Below are 14,083 nucleotides of genomic sequence, written 5' to 3'. Positions count from 1 at the left end.
AAACCATATGTTGGTGGGAATGCAAGCTGGTGCAGCCACTATGGAAAACAGTGTGGAGGTTCCTTAAGAACTTAAAAATAGAGCTATCCTACAACCCAGCAATACACTATTGAGTATTTACCCCAAAGATACAGAAGTAGTGAAAAGAAGGGACAGGTGTACCCCAATGTTCATACCAGCAATGCCTACAATGGACAAACTGTGGAAGGAGCCAAGATGTTCTTCGAGATGAATGAATTTTTTAAAAAATGTGTTTCATACATATAATGGAATATTTCTCAGCAATCAGAAGGAATGAATACCTACCATTGACATCGACATGAATAGAACTGGAGAGTTTCATGCTAAGTGAAATAAGCAATCAGACAAATTCTGCCATTCTAAAAGTCCCTGTCCCCTTTGCATAAACTTTTAAAAATCTACTTGATTATAGCACTGCTTTGAGCTGGGGAATAGCTGATATTATTTCCATTTTTCAAATAAGGTTAAGACAGGCTAAATGTAGGAATGGAAATTATACACCAAGAAATAGAACACATGTCTTACAACCTATTGGTCTCATCAGTTCAAGCTGCCTCTGTGGTAGAGAAAGTCTAGAGAAAAGCTCAATGAATTTAATTTACTTGGCAAAATACATGTGATTCTGTGATCCTGTGTTTTTATTTTGCCATGAAAATGTTGAAGAACTTTGTAAAGATAGCCAGAACTAGCCAGGTAGCAATTTTGTCAAATATTAACAAGGTGTAACACTTTACATGTTTAGAAAGACTCCTGCTTAATAGAAAACATGTCAGAAACAGATAAATCAGTGGTAATCAAATCAATTGAAAATGTAGGCAAGTTTTCTAATCTTTTTTTCTGTTGGTTACATGTTACACAAGAAAGCCATGACAGAAAATTACAGATGCATATAGACAGACAGCTAAACTTAAAGGGCATCCTACTACTTGGAGAAAAATTATGGGGTCAATCCAAGACAAAATTGTGATGTAGGCAACTTTTTCTTCCTTAGTGCCCTTTTTCCTCTGCTCTGATAACAATTCCATTTTCTCTAGCTGCAAGTATTTTATGAGTTTGTATTCTTCTCCAATTATCTCAAAACTTGCATCATGGTGATTTGATCTTAACATGTCACCCATTTAAGTCATCTGCATCCTTACTTAGGCTTGAATTAAAGATTATAGTTTCTTCTGGGTAATTCTGGACATCCTCAAGGGAGTGCGAGAGAGATTTTGAAAAGCACTAAAGCTGTCTTCCTTTACAGCTGAAACCACTCACATGTGGGTGGTTTCCACTCTACTTACGCATAAGGATTGCTCTACAAGAAAGACACCATTTCTGCTTGTATAAAAGAATCATTCCCCTGAATTTACAGCTTCAATCCCCCTATCAGTCATTGTGACAGCACTTCACAGCAATACAAGAAGAGAGATTGAAGAAAAAGACAACTGGTCTGCCTACCAGTCAGATGTGATTACAGCTCTGTACATCAATGTTTAGAGTACAAGACAGTGTGTATCATCTTTATCACAATGTAAGATCAGATAAACTATTTGCTGTTCTTCATTATCTGGGGAAAGCCAGGAAGAGAACACAGAGTGCCAGTCGTATGATGTGTCACCTTTCTTCCACTGAAAAGTAAAATTGGAAGACAGAAATAAAAATGGACCAATTCAGGATGGAACTAGAGCGTATCATGCTTAGCGAAATAAGTCAAGCAGAGAAAGACAACTATCATATGATCTCCCTGATATGAGGAAGTGGTGATGCAACATGGAGGCTTAAGTGGGTAGGAGAAGAATCAATGAAACAAGATGGGATGGGAGGGAGACAAACCATAAGTGACTCTTAATCTCACAAAACAAACTGAGGGTTGCTGGGGGGAGGGGGGTTGGGAGAAGGGGGTGGGATTATGGACATTGGGGAGGGTATGTGCTTTGGTGAGTGCTGTAAAGTGTGTAAACCTGGTGATTCACAGACCTGTACCCCTGGGGATAAAAATATATGTTTATAAAAAATAAAAAGTTAGAAAAAAAAAAATGGACCAATTCAGTACTGGTATTTTGCACTTCATTCTGCAATTAAACATCAGAGGCCTACGAGGTTCTATTTTAGTTCTTTGGATACAAAACTATCTAAGAATATGGGGGAAAGGATACTTACGTTGCCTCTAAATTTGTTTCCATCGCTGGTCAAGTTCAGTATCAGATAGGAAATATCGAAATGCATTAGGAAGTTGTTTTCACTTAGCATTTTATTGTTCTTTCTGAAAGATTCAACCCAAACAGGATCCTGTTTAAAACCTACCTGGCCTAATTATGTAAGAATCCCACAAAGAAGAATATAAAACTAATGGAGGATAGAAATGGAGTCCATAATGTCCTTTGAGTGGATCCTATTACCCATCTACCCAGGAGTCTACCATAACCAGGTTACAAACAGAAGTGTTATAAGAAAGCCTGGAGGTGTTTTACCATTTAATCATTTTATCTTCAAATTCAAAGTCTATGCAGGATAATTAGTTGACCATACATTACACACCTCTCTGGCTTTTAAAAGTAATAATATTGAATGAAGAATGTGATTTTTAAATGTTTTAAGAATTTTAAATGAATTAAATTTTTAGTCTAGATTTATAACTGATAATTAATATCACATTCCATGTATTTGCTCAAGCTCAAAACCTAGGAGTCATCTTGTTTGTCCTCATACCTATGCACCCTACCTCTAATCCATCAGTAAGTCCTGACAGTTCCACCTTTAAAGATATCCTCAATCCAGCACGTCTCCCCACACGGCCACCTGCACAACCAGGCTATTCCAGGAGCCTCCTATTGCTTCTCCTTCCTTCTGCTTTTGTTCTACTTTAGGCAATTTTCTACACAGTAGCCAAAGTAAACATTTTAAAATAAAAATCAGATAATTTGGTGCCTGGGTGGCTCAGTGGGTTAAGCCTCTGCCTTCAGCTCAGGTCATGATCCCAGGGTCTTGGGATGGAGCCCCACATCAGGCTGTCTGCTCAGCAGGGAGCCTGCTTCCCCCTCCCCCACAACCTCCCCCTCCCTGGCCTGCCTCTCTGCCTACTTGCGATCTCTCTCTGTGTCAAATAAGTAAATAAAAATAAGTAAATAAAATACACTAGAATATTATTCAGCCACAGAAAAGAATGGAATCTTGCCATTTGTGACAACACGGATACACGATGAAGGCATTATGGGACATTATGCTAAGTGAAATAAGTCAGAGAAAGCACATACCCTATGATCTTACTTATATGTGGAATCTAAAACAAAAACAAAAACAAACAAGTGGGGGGGGGGGGGGGACACCAAGCTGATAGATTCAGAGAATTTGGAAGTTGCTAAGAGAATAGATCTTAAAAGTTCTCATCACAAGAAAAAAATTCTGTAACCATATATGGTGATAAATATTAACTAGACTTATTTGTGGTAATCATTTTGCATTATATACAAATATTGAATCATTATGGCTTTTGATTGTTTGTTTTTAGATTTTTATTTATTTGACAGACAGAGATCACAAGTAGGCAGAGAGGCAGGCAGAGAGAGAGGAGGAAGCAGGCTCCCCATTGAGCAGAGAGCCCGATGCGGGGCTCGATCCCAGGACCCTGACATCATGACCTGAGCTGAAGGCAGAGGCTTAACCCACTGAACCACCCAGGTGCCCCATGTTTGTTTATTTTTGAAGTAGAGAAATTTTTATTATCATAAGGGACACCTCATGAGAATTATCAGAAGGAAGTCTAATCAGAGGAGAGCATTCCCAAATCTGCCTCCCTGAAGGTGGAAAGAACAAGTTTTTATACTCAGAGAGCTTGAGATTGCACACAAATTGGTGGAAAGGGCAGGGTACTAGGACTATTCATGAGTTCACAAGGGAAGATGGAGAATGCACATTGAGCAAAGATATATATGGGGCGCCTGGGTGGCTCAGTGGGTTAAGCCACTGCCTTTGGCTCAGGTCATGATCACAGGGTCCTGGGATCGAGTCCCACATCAGGCTCCCTGCTCCACGGGGAGCCTGCTTCTCTCTCCTCTCTCTGTCTGCCTCTCTGCCTACTTGTGTGTGCTCTCTCGCTCTCTGACAAATAAATAAATAAAATCTTTTTTAAAAAAAAGATATATGTAACATACACCCCATGTTCACTTTGGGTTGGAGACTTAACATCAAAACAAAGCAAAATTCAGGTTATCTTGTGACAAGGAGAAGGGGCTATGGGCATAAACTAAATGGGGTTTCGGGCTCCTATCTTGGGTTAGCAGAATGCAGGGCCTTGCTTGTTTATATGCTGGAACATGTCAGTTGACCTTGGGTACAGGCTTTTGCAGAGACAGCTAGTGTGTTTGTTAGCAGTGTCAAGGAGGTGACTGTGGCCTTGCTTGGAAAACCAGTGGCACACTCCCTATAAATGGTGTGAGCGAGTGCTGGAGGGGTTGCCATCTTCCGTCTGAGGGAAGTGCCACAAAAAATTTCTCCAGGATCCCCACCTGAATCTCATACTGAAAACGGGAAAATGCACTTCACTTCCAGCGGTGGAAGGGACAAGTAACTAATTTGGAAATAGACCCAAGGCAATCTGTTCTTCTTAATGAGGCCTGCCCACAAGAGAAACTATTTTTACCAAACTCACAAATGATCATGTTGCATACCTGAAACTAACGTAATGTTGTATATCAATTATACCTCAATTTTAAAAATGTTTTCTTTTAAATTTTTTTAAAATTTTTATTTAAAATTTTTTCTCTTTTTAAAAGAAAGAAACTAATACTAGTATTAAAATCCCTTAAAAAAGAAAATGTAAACATTCACCTTACTCTTATGTCAGAGAAAGAAATTAGGCCTTATAAATATACTTTTATCACACATCATCAACTGGGGTAAATACAACAGGATTTCCATATATAGGGAAAAGATTTCCGTACAAGTATTAAATAGAAGTCGCTTAAAGTCTACTTCATATTACTTCAGATACAACGTTTAGCACATAGTCTACTCCTTACGCATGCGCAGTTTTTAATCTGTGGACTTTACTACCATCACAGTATACCCACTCTGTGCATATTTGTAAAATGTTACCTAATTATTATAGCTCTATCCCCCACTCTAATTTTTTTTTTAATTTATTTGACAGAGAGAGATCACAAGTAGGCAGAGAGGCAGGCAGAGAGAGAAGGAAGCAGGCTCCCCGCCGAGCAGAGAGCCCGATGTGGGACTCGATCCCAGAACCCTGAGATCACGACCCCAGCCGAAGGCAGAGGCTTAACCCACTGAGCCACCCAGGCGTCCCCTGACTAATGTTTTAAGAGTAAAATGGTTACAACTCAAAAGTTAAACTTAAAAAGAAAACCTAAATACATAATATTTCTTAGAAGAACAATAATCCTCGAGCTGATAGGAATTGGGGAGATTTAGTGATACTCAGTCCAGCTTAAAATAAAGTTGCTGTCCTGTCCTTTCCTACGGCTTATGTCTCTGACAGCAAACATAATTAAAGCTATAGAGAGAGAAATCACCAGTTGTTCTGAATCAGTGAAATGTGACAACCAAGAAAATAATGCTGGAGCTGTTTTTTTTTAAATCCCAAGTACTGATTCCACCCACAGTCCCCTCTTCCTCTGTGTCATTCTTAACAGCAGATATAAATACAGAACAAACATGAATCAATAGAAAAGACTGGCGAGAGAGAGAACAATTTAGGGAATTTTTTGATGTATTATGGCTCACACACATGCAATCATCCAGCAAACGTGGATTTCTTCTCAGCTCTGATCTGCTGGCACCTGCTCCCTCTTTTAGCCGGCCCCACGATTTCTCTATCTCACTTGCCTCCCATAAACCGAATGTCAGCGCAGGTGCCAGAAAAAGTAGGGTTAATACTTCAACATCAGTTTCCTACTAAAGTCACAGAAGTCTTTTGTCCGTTGCTGACTCCTTGGCCTTGCTAGTAAAAAGCAGACACAAGGAGGAAGACCGGCACAATGAAAAGAGGCTATTTTAAATTTCTGTCATCATGATTAAATATGATTTTCTCCAAAATGCCCTACAGGCTCATTTTGAACGAAATCTACTCCCGTGAGCGTGTTTCTGATTGACTGGCATGACCCTCCTGTGCGCCAGGGATATGCCATCTTTAAAGGAATTAAAGAGAGTTATCACCATGAATTCAGACCGTGCTCTATTCAACTTATATATAAATGTATATTTGAAACCACTATGAAGAGTGTGGTTTTCCTGAAACTGGTTTTAGCAATGCATGGCGTTTGGGCGGAGTCTTAGAAGCTACAAGGAAGCCATCAGCACGATTCCACCACTGGCTCTTAAACTCAGAAGTGGGCAGTTGGACAGCACTTATTTTGGAAATCCTGGCAGGTGCACTGAGTTCTCTTGCAACTGTACACCTCTTACAAGTTTCACGCCAGTGAGTTCAACTATTATTAAAAGCCCTAAATATAGTTAATCCACAACATCATGCCACCTCATCACCTTTTGCACTAATCATTCCTCCCAGACTACAGAAAGCCTAAATACTCCACGATATTGCTATTACACTTAAGAACTGAAATTATGTCAATTATTTTTATGTTCATATCTTAATAATACGCAAGGTTACAGACATTTTTCCCTATTAGCAGATGATATAAATCCAAAATTCCAAGAATGATTTATTTCATTCCCTTTGATTTGTTTTGTTATATGTGTGTCTGTGGTGAATAAAAGTGAAGATTAGATTTCTGGACTCGGGTCTCTCACTTCCTTACCGTGTAACCCCAAATAAGTCACCTTAGTGTCATTTCTTCTTCTGTAAGATGGAAATAACCAAACATATCCTGCCTATCACACAGCATATAAAATCATGCTAGATAAATGTAAGGGTTTTGCACTGCATTAGAATGTGAATAAACTTATGTTTATAAAATATCCATTTTTACTGAAAACATATATATTAGTAAAAGGAGTGTTTAGTCAAGAAAGCTGGCTGGCAACCAACGACTCGGGCTGCAAATTGCCAATTCCAAGTGGTTTGGCAGAGAATCCAGACAGAAATCACATACCTCCCTATGATGATTAATTTTATGTGTCAGTCTGTCTGGGCCCTGGTGCCTAGATACTTGGTCAAACATTTTTTCTGGATGTTTCTGGGGAGGTGTTTTTTGGATGAGGTTAATATCTGTGTCAGTGGACTTGGAGTAAATCAGATTGCCCTGCACAGTGTGGGTGGGCCTCATCCAAACAAATGAAGTACCGAATAGAACAAAGACTGATCTCAGAACTCGAAGGAATGCTGCCCGCAGAGGTCCTGCAGACTTCAACTTCGATGTCCTCCCTGGGCGACCTGCCTGTTAGACCCGATCCTGCAGATTTTGGACCTGCCAGCCTCTATTATCATGTGAGCCAATTCCTTAAAATAAAGTCCTCCCTCTCTCTCTCAATCTCTCTCTACACACAGACACCCTCAGTTCTGTTTTGCTTCTCTAGAGAATCCTGACTAGCAGACCCTCTAAAATCTATGTGGAATGATTGGCTACTCTTGGACAAAGGAACATAAGAAAAGTGAAGTGTGTCACTTCTACAGTGAGGTATTTAATGACCTGGTGTGCTTTCTCCACTTTCTTCTCCCCTCCTGCGGCATCGTTGGCAGCCACACGTGGGGATGGCTACATGTGGTACACGAGATGGGTGAGGCCTGAAGACTGGCCCAGGAAGGGAGGTCTGTAGAGGATTTTGTGTGCATGAGAAAAGCATTGTGTTAGGCAACTGAGATTTAGGCATTATCTGCTACAGCAGCTGGAATTAGTTAGCCTGACTGATTCAGGTATATTTTATTGTGTATAAACCTAACAAAAAAGAAAAAAAAATCTGCTTTTTTCTTTTCTTTTCTTTTCTTTTGTTTTGGTTTGGTTTGGTTTTTTGTTTTTTGTTTTTTTGTTGTTGTTGTTGTTGTTGTTGTTTTTAGTGCAAAAGGGAAAAGCAGCTCCTGACACCTGGAAACTACCCTGAACACTTTCTCACAGAACACCAACATCAGAGAAAGCACCGACTATGTTATCAAGACAGAAACAAAACTGGAGCGAATACGTCACAGGAATCAAAGGCACAGCATAGAGAACATAGTTAATGGTACTAGAACAGTGCTGTTCAGTGACAGATGGTGGCTACACTTGCAGTGAGCAGAGCATAACCTGCAGAGACGCTGAATCACTATGTTGTAGACCTGAAACTAAAGTAACATTGTGTCAGCTACACTCAAATGAAAAAAAGAAAAAAAGACGAAAACAAGACCACTCTAGAGTAAGACCACTTGAGTAATATGAATGAATGCTACCTCGTTTTGCTTCCTCTAGTCTCCCCTCCCTCTAAGTAAGATACACTAAATACCCAATTAGAATCAGCCTGCTTCCTGACAGCATCCAATCCAGAACAAGGCCTCAGAACAAAAATTTAAGATTCCTAATATTTCCCCCCCAAATCACCTAAGCATCATTGAAATCCTATTTAAAAACTCCTGTCCACCACTCCTACTGAGATGCCCTGCGATTTCCCATGACCGGTTGCGTGGTCTCCCTCAATGGTTCATTACAGTAAGTCTGAATCCAAATTGTCTAACCACAGGTGTGTTCTTCATGGTCTTTAGCTGGAGAGCACCGATGTGGGCAATAATTGTACCCTCAAGAAATACAGAAATTGAACAAAATTATTTCTAAGACTATTTATTTGATTCTAACTGCCTGTGCTCATGCTGATTTTCAGAGTGGGTAGATGAAAACAACTTGAGACTATAATCAGCAACAATGTTACATTTGGGTTAAATTGTTTTTTGGGGTTTTTTTTAAACTTGTCTTTTTCTGAATTTTTAGCTTGGATCATGTCCAGATACTTATTAAATGCTTGTTACTTTATATTTGATCTTCATTTATTGAAAAGTCTTCAATGGAAGACTTAATATTAGAGAATTAATATTTATATTTTGACAAACCAATTTTTAACTTTATTTTTCTTTAATAAGACTTAGAGAATATTACTCTCCAAAAACTCTAAATTGTCAAACTTGGAATTAAAACTATGGGATGAAGTTAAAAAGACAAACCAATTTTTAACTTTATTTTTCTTTAATAAGACTTAGAGAATATTACTCTCCAAAAACTCTAAATTGTCAAACTTGGAATTAAAACTATGGGATGAAGTTAAAAAGACTTGAAAGATAATTAATTTGAGATCCAGCTTAAGTATGTGTTAACATTTATTTCAAAACCATCATTCCTGAGTTTTTTTTTTAATTTTTGTAGGCAAATTTATTTTCCACATCAGGAAACTTTATGTGTGTGTGTGTGTGTGTGTGTGTGTGTGTGTGTGTGTGTGTAAAACAAAGTGTTTTACTTCTCTTCTAAAAAAACTGAAACTTAAAATCTATATTCTCAAATTCTGCTGTGAATGGAAACTACCAGACAAACGTTTTAATAACTGGCTTCAGAACAACTGGAAAGCCTTTTGGTAAAGGCAAAATTAGATCTGTATCTCACACCATGCACTAAGATGAACTCCAAAAAGATCATATATTTAAAGTAAAATAATAATAATAATAATTAAAATTTTATGGGGCACCTGGTTGGCTCAGTTGGTAGAGTATGCAACTCTTGATCTCGGGATCATGAGTTTGAGCCTCAAGTTGGGTTTACAAATTACTGAAAAATAATAATTAAAATTTTGTATGAATTAGAAGAAGATATAAATGAATACCTTTTCAACCTGAGATCAGGGAAATCTTCCTAACTATCTCAATACCCAATAACAATTCAAGAAAGAAGAATGAATAATTAACTAATAATTTAAAAGTATCCTGCAGGGATGGCTCAGTCGGTTAAGTGTCTGACTTTGGATCAGATCATATTCCCAGGGTCCTGGGATCAAGCTCCACATTAGGCTCCCTGCTCAGCGGGGAGTCTGCTTCTCCCTCTGCCTTTTATCCCAGTAACGCGCGCTCTCTCGCGCTCTCTCCCCCCTCTTAAATAAATAAATAAATCTTTAAAAAAATAAAAGTAAGGGGCACTTGGGTGGTTCAGTCATTACGCCTCTGCCATCAGCTTGGGTCATGATTCTTGGGTCTTGGGATCGAGCCCTGCATTGGGCTCCCTGCTCAGCAGGAAGCCTGCTTCTCCCTCTCCCACTCCCCTTGCTTGTATTCCCTCTCTCGCTGTTTCTCTCTCTCTGTCAAGTAAACAAACAAAATCTTTTAAATAAATTGATAAGTAATTAAATGAATAAAAATAAAAAATAAAAGTGTCTGTAGATCAGAGTACAGTGTTTCTTAAAATGTACATAAAAACTTGGAGAAATTGTCTGTAACTGATGAGGGGGTGGGACGAGAATCCAGCATAAATGATGTAACAAGAGCTCCCCAACTCCTCAGATAAAAAGAGCAACAATCCAGTGGAAGAATGATGAAAGGGTTGGATGGGTAGTTCACAGAACAAGAACACAGAAACGACCCTTAAAGAAAAAAAATGGCCAACCTCACTTAATACGAGAAATTCTAAATACCTCTATAGTGAGGAAACATTGCTCACCTATCAGACTGGCAAAATCTAAAAGTTTGACAATAAATCTGTTAGGGAAAATGTTAGGAATAGGAATGTTTATCAATTTCAAATGGAAATGCAAACTGCGACAGCCACTAAGATAACAGCTCGGCGATAATATAGAAAAAATATAAAATTAATAAGTGATTATAGCAAGGTTTCAGGATAGAAAGTTAAAAAGTCAATCAATCAACTATGAACAAGTTGAATTTGATATTACAAACACATTACCATTTACATTACATTAGCACCTCCCAAAACCAAAATACTTGGGTATAAATCTAACAAAATACATGCAAGATCTATATTAGAAAAACTGCAAAGCTCTGATGAGGGAAATCAAAGAAAAACTAAATAAATGGAAACTATATTCCATGTTCATGAATAGAAAGACTCAAATATTGTCAAAATGTCAGTTCTTCCCAACTTGATCTACACATTTAGTACAATCCTAATCAATATCCCAGTTATTTTGTGGATATCAACAAACTGATTCTAAAGTTTAAGTGCAGAGGCAAAAGATTCAAAACAGCCAACACAATATTTAAGGCAAAGAACAAGGTCTAAGGATTGACACTATGCGACTTCATGATACTATAAAACTATGTGGTATTAGTGAATGTGTGAGCTAGTGAAGATCAATGGAACAGAATAGAGAGCTGAGAAACAGACCCACATAAATATAGTCAACTGATCTTTGACAAAAGAGCAAAGGCAATACAATGAAGAAAAGAATGCCTTTTAAATAAACGGTACTGAAATAAATGAACATTCGAACCAAAAAAAATTAAATTAAAAAAAAACAAATAGGGTGGGGTTGTGGACATTGGGGAGGGTGTGTGCTTTGGTGAGTGCCATGAAGTGTGTAAACCTGGCGATTCACAGACCTGTACCCCTGGGGATAAAAATATATGTTTATAAAAAATTAAAAATTAAAAAAATATATATTATATGTTTATAAAAAATAAAAAATTTAAAAAAAATAAATGAAGCTACATGCAGACTTTGCACCCTTACAGTAAGAAATTAACTCAAAAAGGATGACGGAGGTAAATGAAAACTGCAAACCTATAAAATTCCTAAAAGACCACATAGGAGAAAGTCTAGATGAACTTGGGTTTGGAAATCACTTTTTTTTTTTTAAAGATTTTATTTATTTATTTGACAGAGAGAAAGAGAGAACACAAGTAGGCAAGAGGCAGGCAGAGAGAGAGGGGGAAACAGGCTCCCTGCTGAGCAGAGAGCCCGATGTAGGGCTCAATGTGGGGCTTCATCCCAGGACTCCAGGATCATGACCTGAGCCAAAGGCAGAGGCTGAACCCACTGAGCCACTCAGGCGCCCCTCTCTTTTTATTTTTATTTGCATTTATTCTACGCAGAATATACACCTGAGCCGTAAGTTTTTGTTTCTTCAATTTCTTCTTTGATGTCTTTTCCTTCTGGGCAAACTCCTCTTCTCGTTTAGGAACAATCTGCTCTTTTTCAGGAAGGATCATCTCAGTGTGGCAGGGAGAACTCATGTATGGGTTAATCCAACCATAAGCCCTAAATTCTATTCCACATCCGGGGAGTTTTGTTCCCCTGGATGTACTCAATGACTAGAAAATCAACATCCAAACCCTCACGTTCAGCATTACTCTCTGCATTTTTTTTCTCTCTCTGCATTTTTAAGCATGTGCAGTAAAAATTCTGCACTCTTCTTGGGCCACTGACCCCATGTCCAGCCCACTGTTTGGCTGGGCACACCTACCAACTCCACCATTATAGTGACAGAAGGGCACATACTGCTCTTGCAAAGTGACATCTTTCAGATACTGGGTGGCTTTTCAGATATACATACCCTTGATGGCCTGGGCAGTTTCAAGTGTTTTCTTAAAGTAAACACATACATTTGAACCTCTTGAGTTGCATGATTTTGTAGAGTTTTCTGGGTCAAGCAAATGGTGAACCATTTTCAATGGTGACCTCAGGCCACTGAGGGGTGGAAATTACTTTTTAAATACAACAGCAAAGGCATGATCCATGAAAAAAATAAATGATAAGCAGGACTTCACTAAAATTAAAGCTTTCTGCCTGCAAAATATACTATCAAGAGAATGAAAAGACAAGATACAGATGGAGAAAAATATTTGCAAAAAGTACATAATAAAGACTGTTACCCAAAATATACAAAGAACATTTAAAACTCAATATGAAACAAACAACCCAATTAAAGAGTGGGCCAAAACTTTAACTGGCGCCTCACCAAGTAAGATACACAGATGGCAAATGAGCACATGAAAACCAGCTTCATATCATGTATCATCAGGGAAATGCAAACCAAAACAATTAGAAACCACTATATACTCATTAGAAGGATCGGAATCCAAAACTGACAACAGCAAATGTTGACAAGGATGAGGAGCAACAGAAACTCTCATTCTTTGCTGGTGGGAATGCAACGTGGTACTACCACTTTGGAAGACACTTGGGCAATTTCTTACAAAAGTTAATACTCTTACCATACTATTCAGCAATCTCACTCTTTAGTATTTACTCAAAGAAGTTGAAAAAAAAGTATGTTTACACAAAAAATCCACATTAAAAAAAGTTTGTAAAAGCTTTATTAATAATTGCCAAAACTCTGAAGCAATCAAGACATTCTTCAGTAGATAAATAGATAAACTGAGATACATCCAGACAGTGAATTACTGTTCAGCACTTAAAAAAAAAAAAAAAAAAAAAAAAAAAAAAAGATCTGTTTAAGCCAGGGAAAAAAATGAAAGAAATTTAAATGTATATTACTGGGTAAAAGAAGCCAATCTAAAAAGGTTACATACTATATGATTCCAATCATATACGACATATCACCTGTAACATTCTGGGAAAAGGCAAAACCATGGAGACAATGAAAAGACCAGTGCTTGCCAAGGATTTGGGGGGCATGGGATGAACAGACAGAGCACAGAAGATTATTAGGGCAGGGAAAACGTTCTGTATACTATAATGATGGATACAGGTCATTATACATTTGGCCAAACGCACAGAATGCACAATGCCATTTAAACTGTACCCTAATATAAACTAGGGACTTTGCATCACACAATGATGTGTCAATGTAGGTTCATCACTGGCAACAAATGTACCACTCTGGTGGGGGATTCTGATAATAGGGGAGGTTGTAGATGTGTGGGGCAGGGAGTATATGGGAAATCTCTGTACCTTCTCTTTTCTTTGCAAGATATTTAGCTAGTTAGTTAATTAGCTATTTTAGAGAAAAAGGGTGTGTGAGAGTCGGGGGTAAGGGCAGAGGGAGAGAGATTCTCAATCTCAAGCAGATTCCCTACACAGGACTCAATCTCACGACCCTCAGTCTCAAAACCCTGAGATCATGACCTGAGCTGAAATCAAGAATGCTACACTTACCCAACTGAGCCACGCATGTGCCCTCGGACCTTCTGCTCAATACTGTTGTGAACATAAAACTACTCTAAATATTAAAGTCTGTT

General features: G+C 38.3%; 1 pseudogene across 1 annotated transcript in view; it reads right to left on the bottom strand.

The window, feature by feature from the left end:
- Positions 1–12,547, bottom strand: part of LOC309863920 (large ribosomal subunit protein uL22 pseudogene) — a 63,824-nt pseudogene extending 51,277 nt beyond the window's left edge. The window contains exon 1 of the transcript in view: positions 11,971–12,547. The product of the transcript in view is annotated as a large ribosomal subunit protein uL22 pseudogene (transcript). The remainder of the gene's footprint in view (positions 1–11,970) is intronic.
- Between the last annotated feature and the right edge of the window lie 1,536 nt (positions 12,548–14,083).

This window comes from Mustela nivalis (genome assembly GCF_964662115.1).
Source record: "Mustela nivalis genome assembly, chromosome: 4".
NCBI classification, from domain to species: domain Eukaryota; kingdom Metazoa; phylum Chordata; class Mammalia; order Carnivora; family Mustelidae; genus Mustela; species Mustela nivalis.
This window is presented reverse-complemented; position numbering and strand designations above follow the sequence as displayed.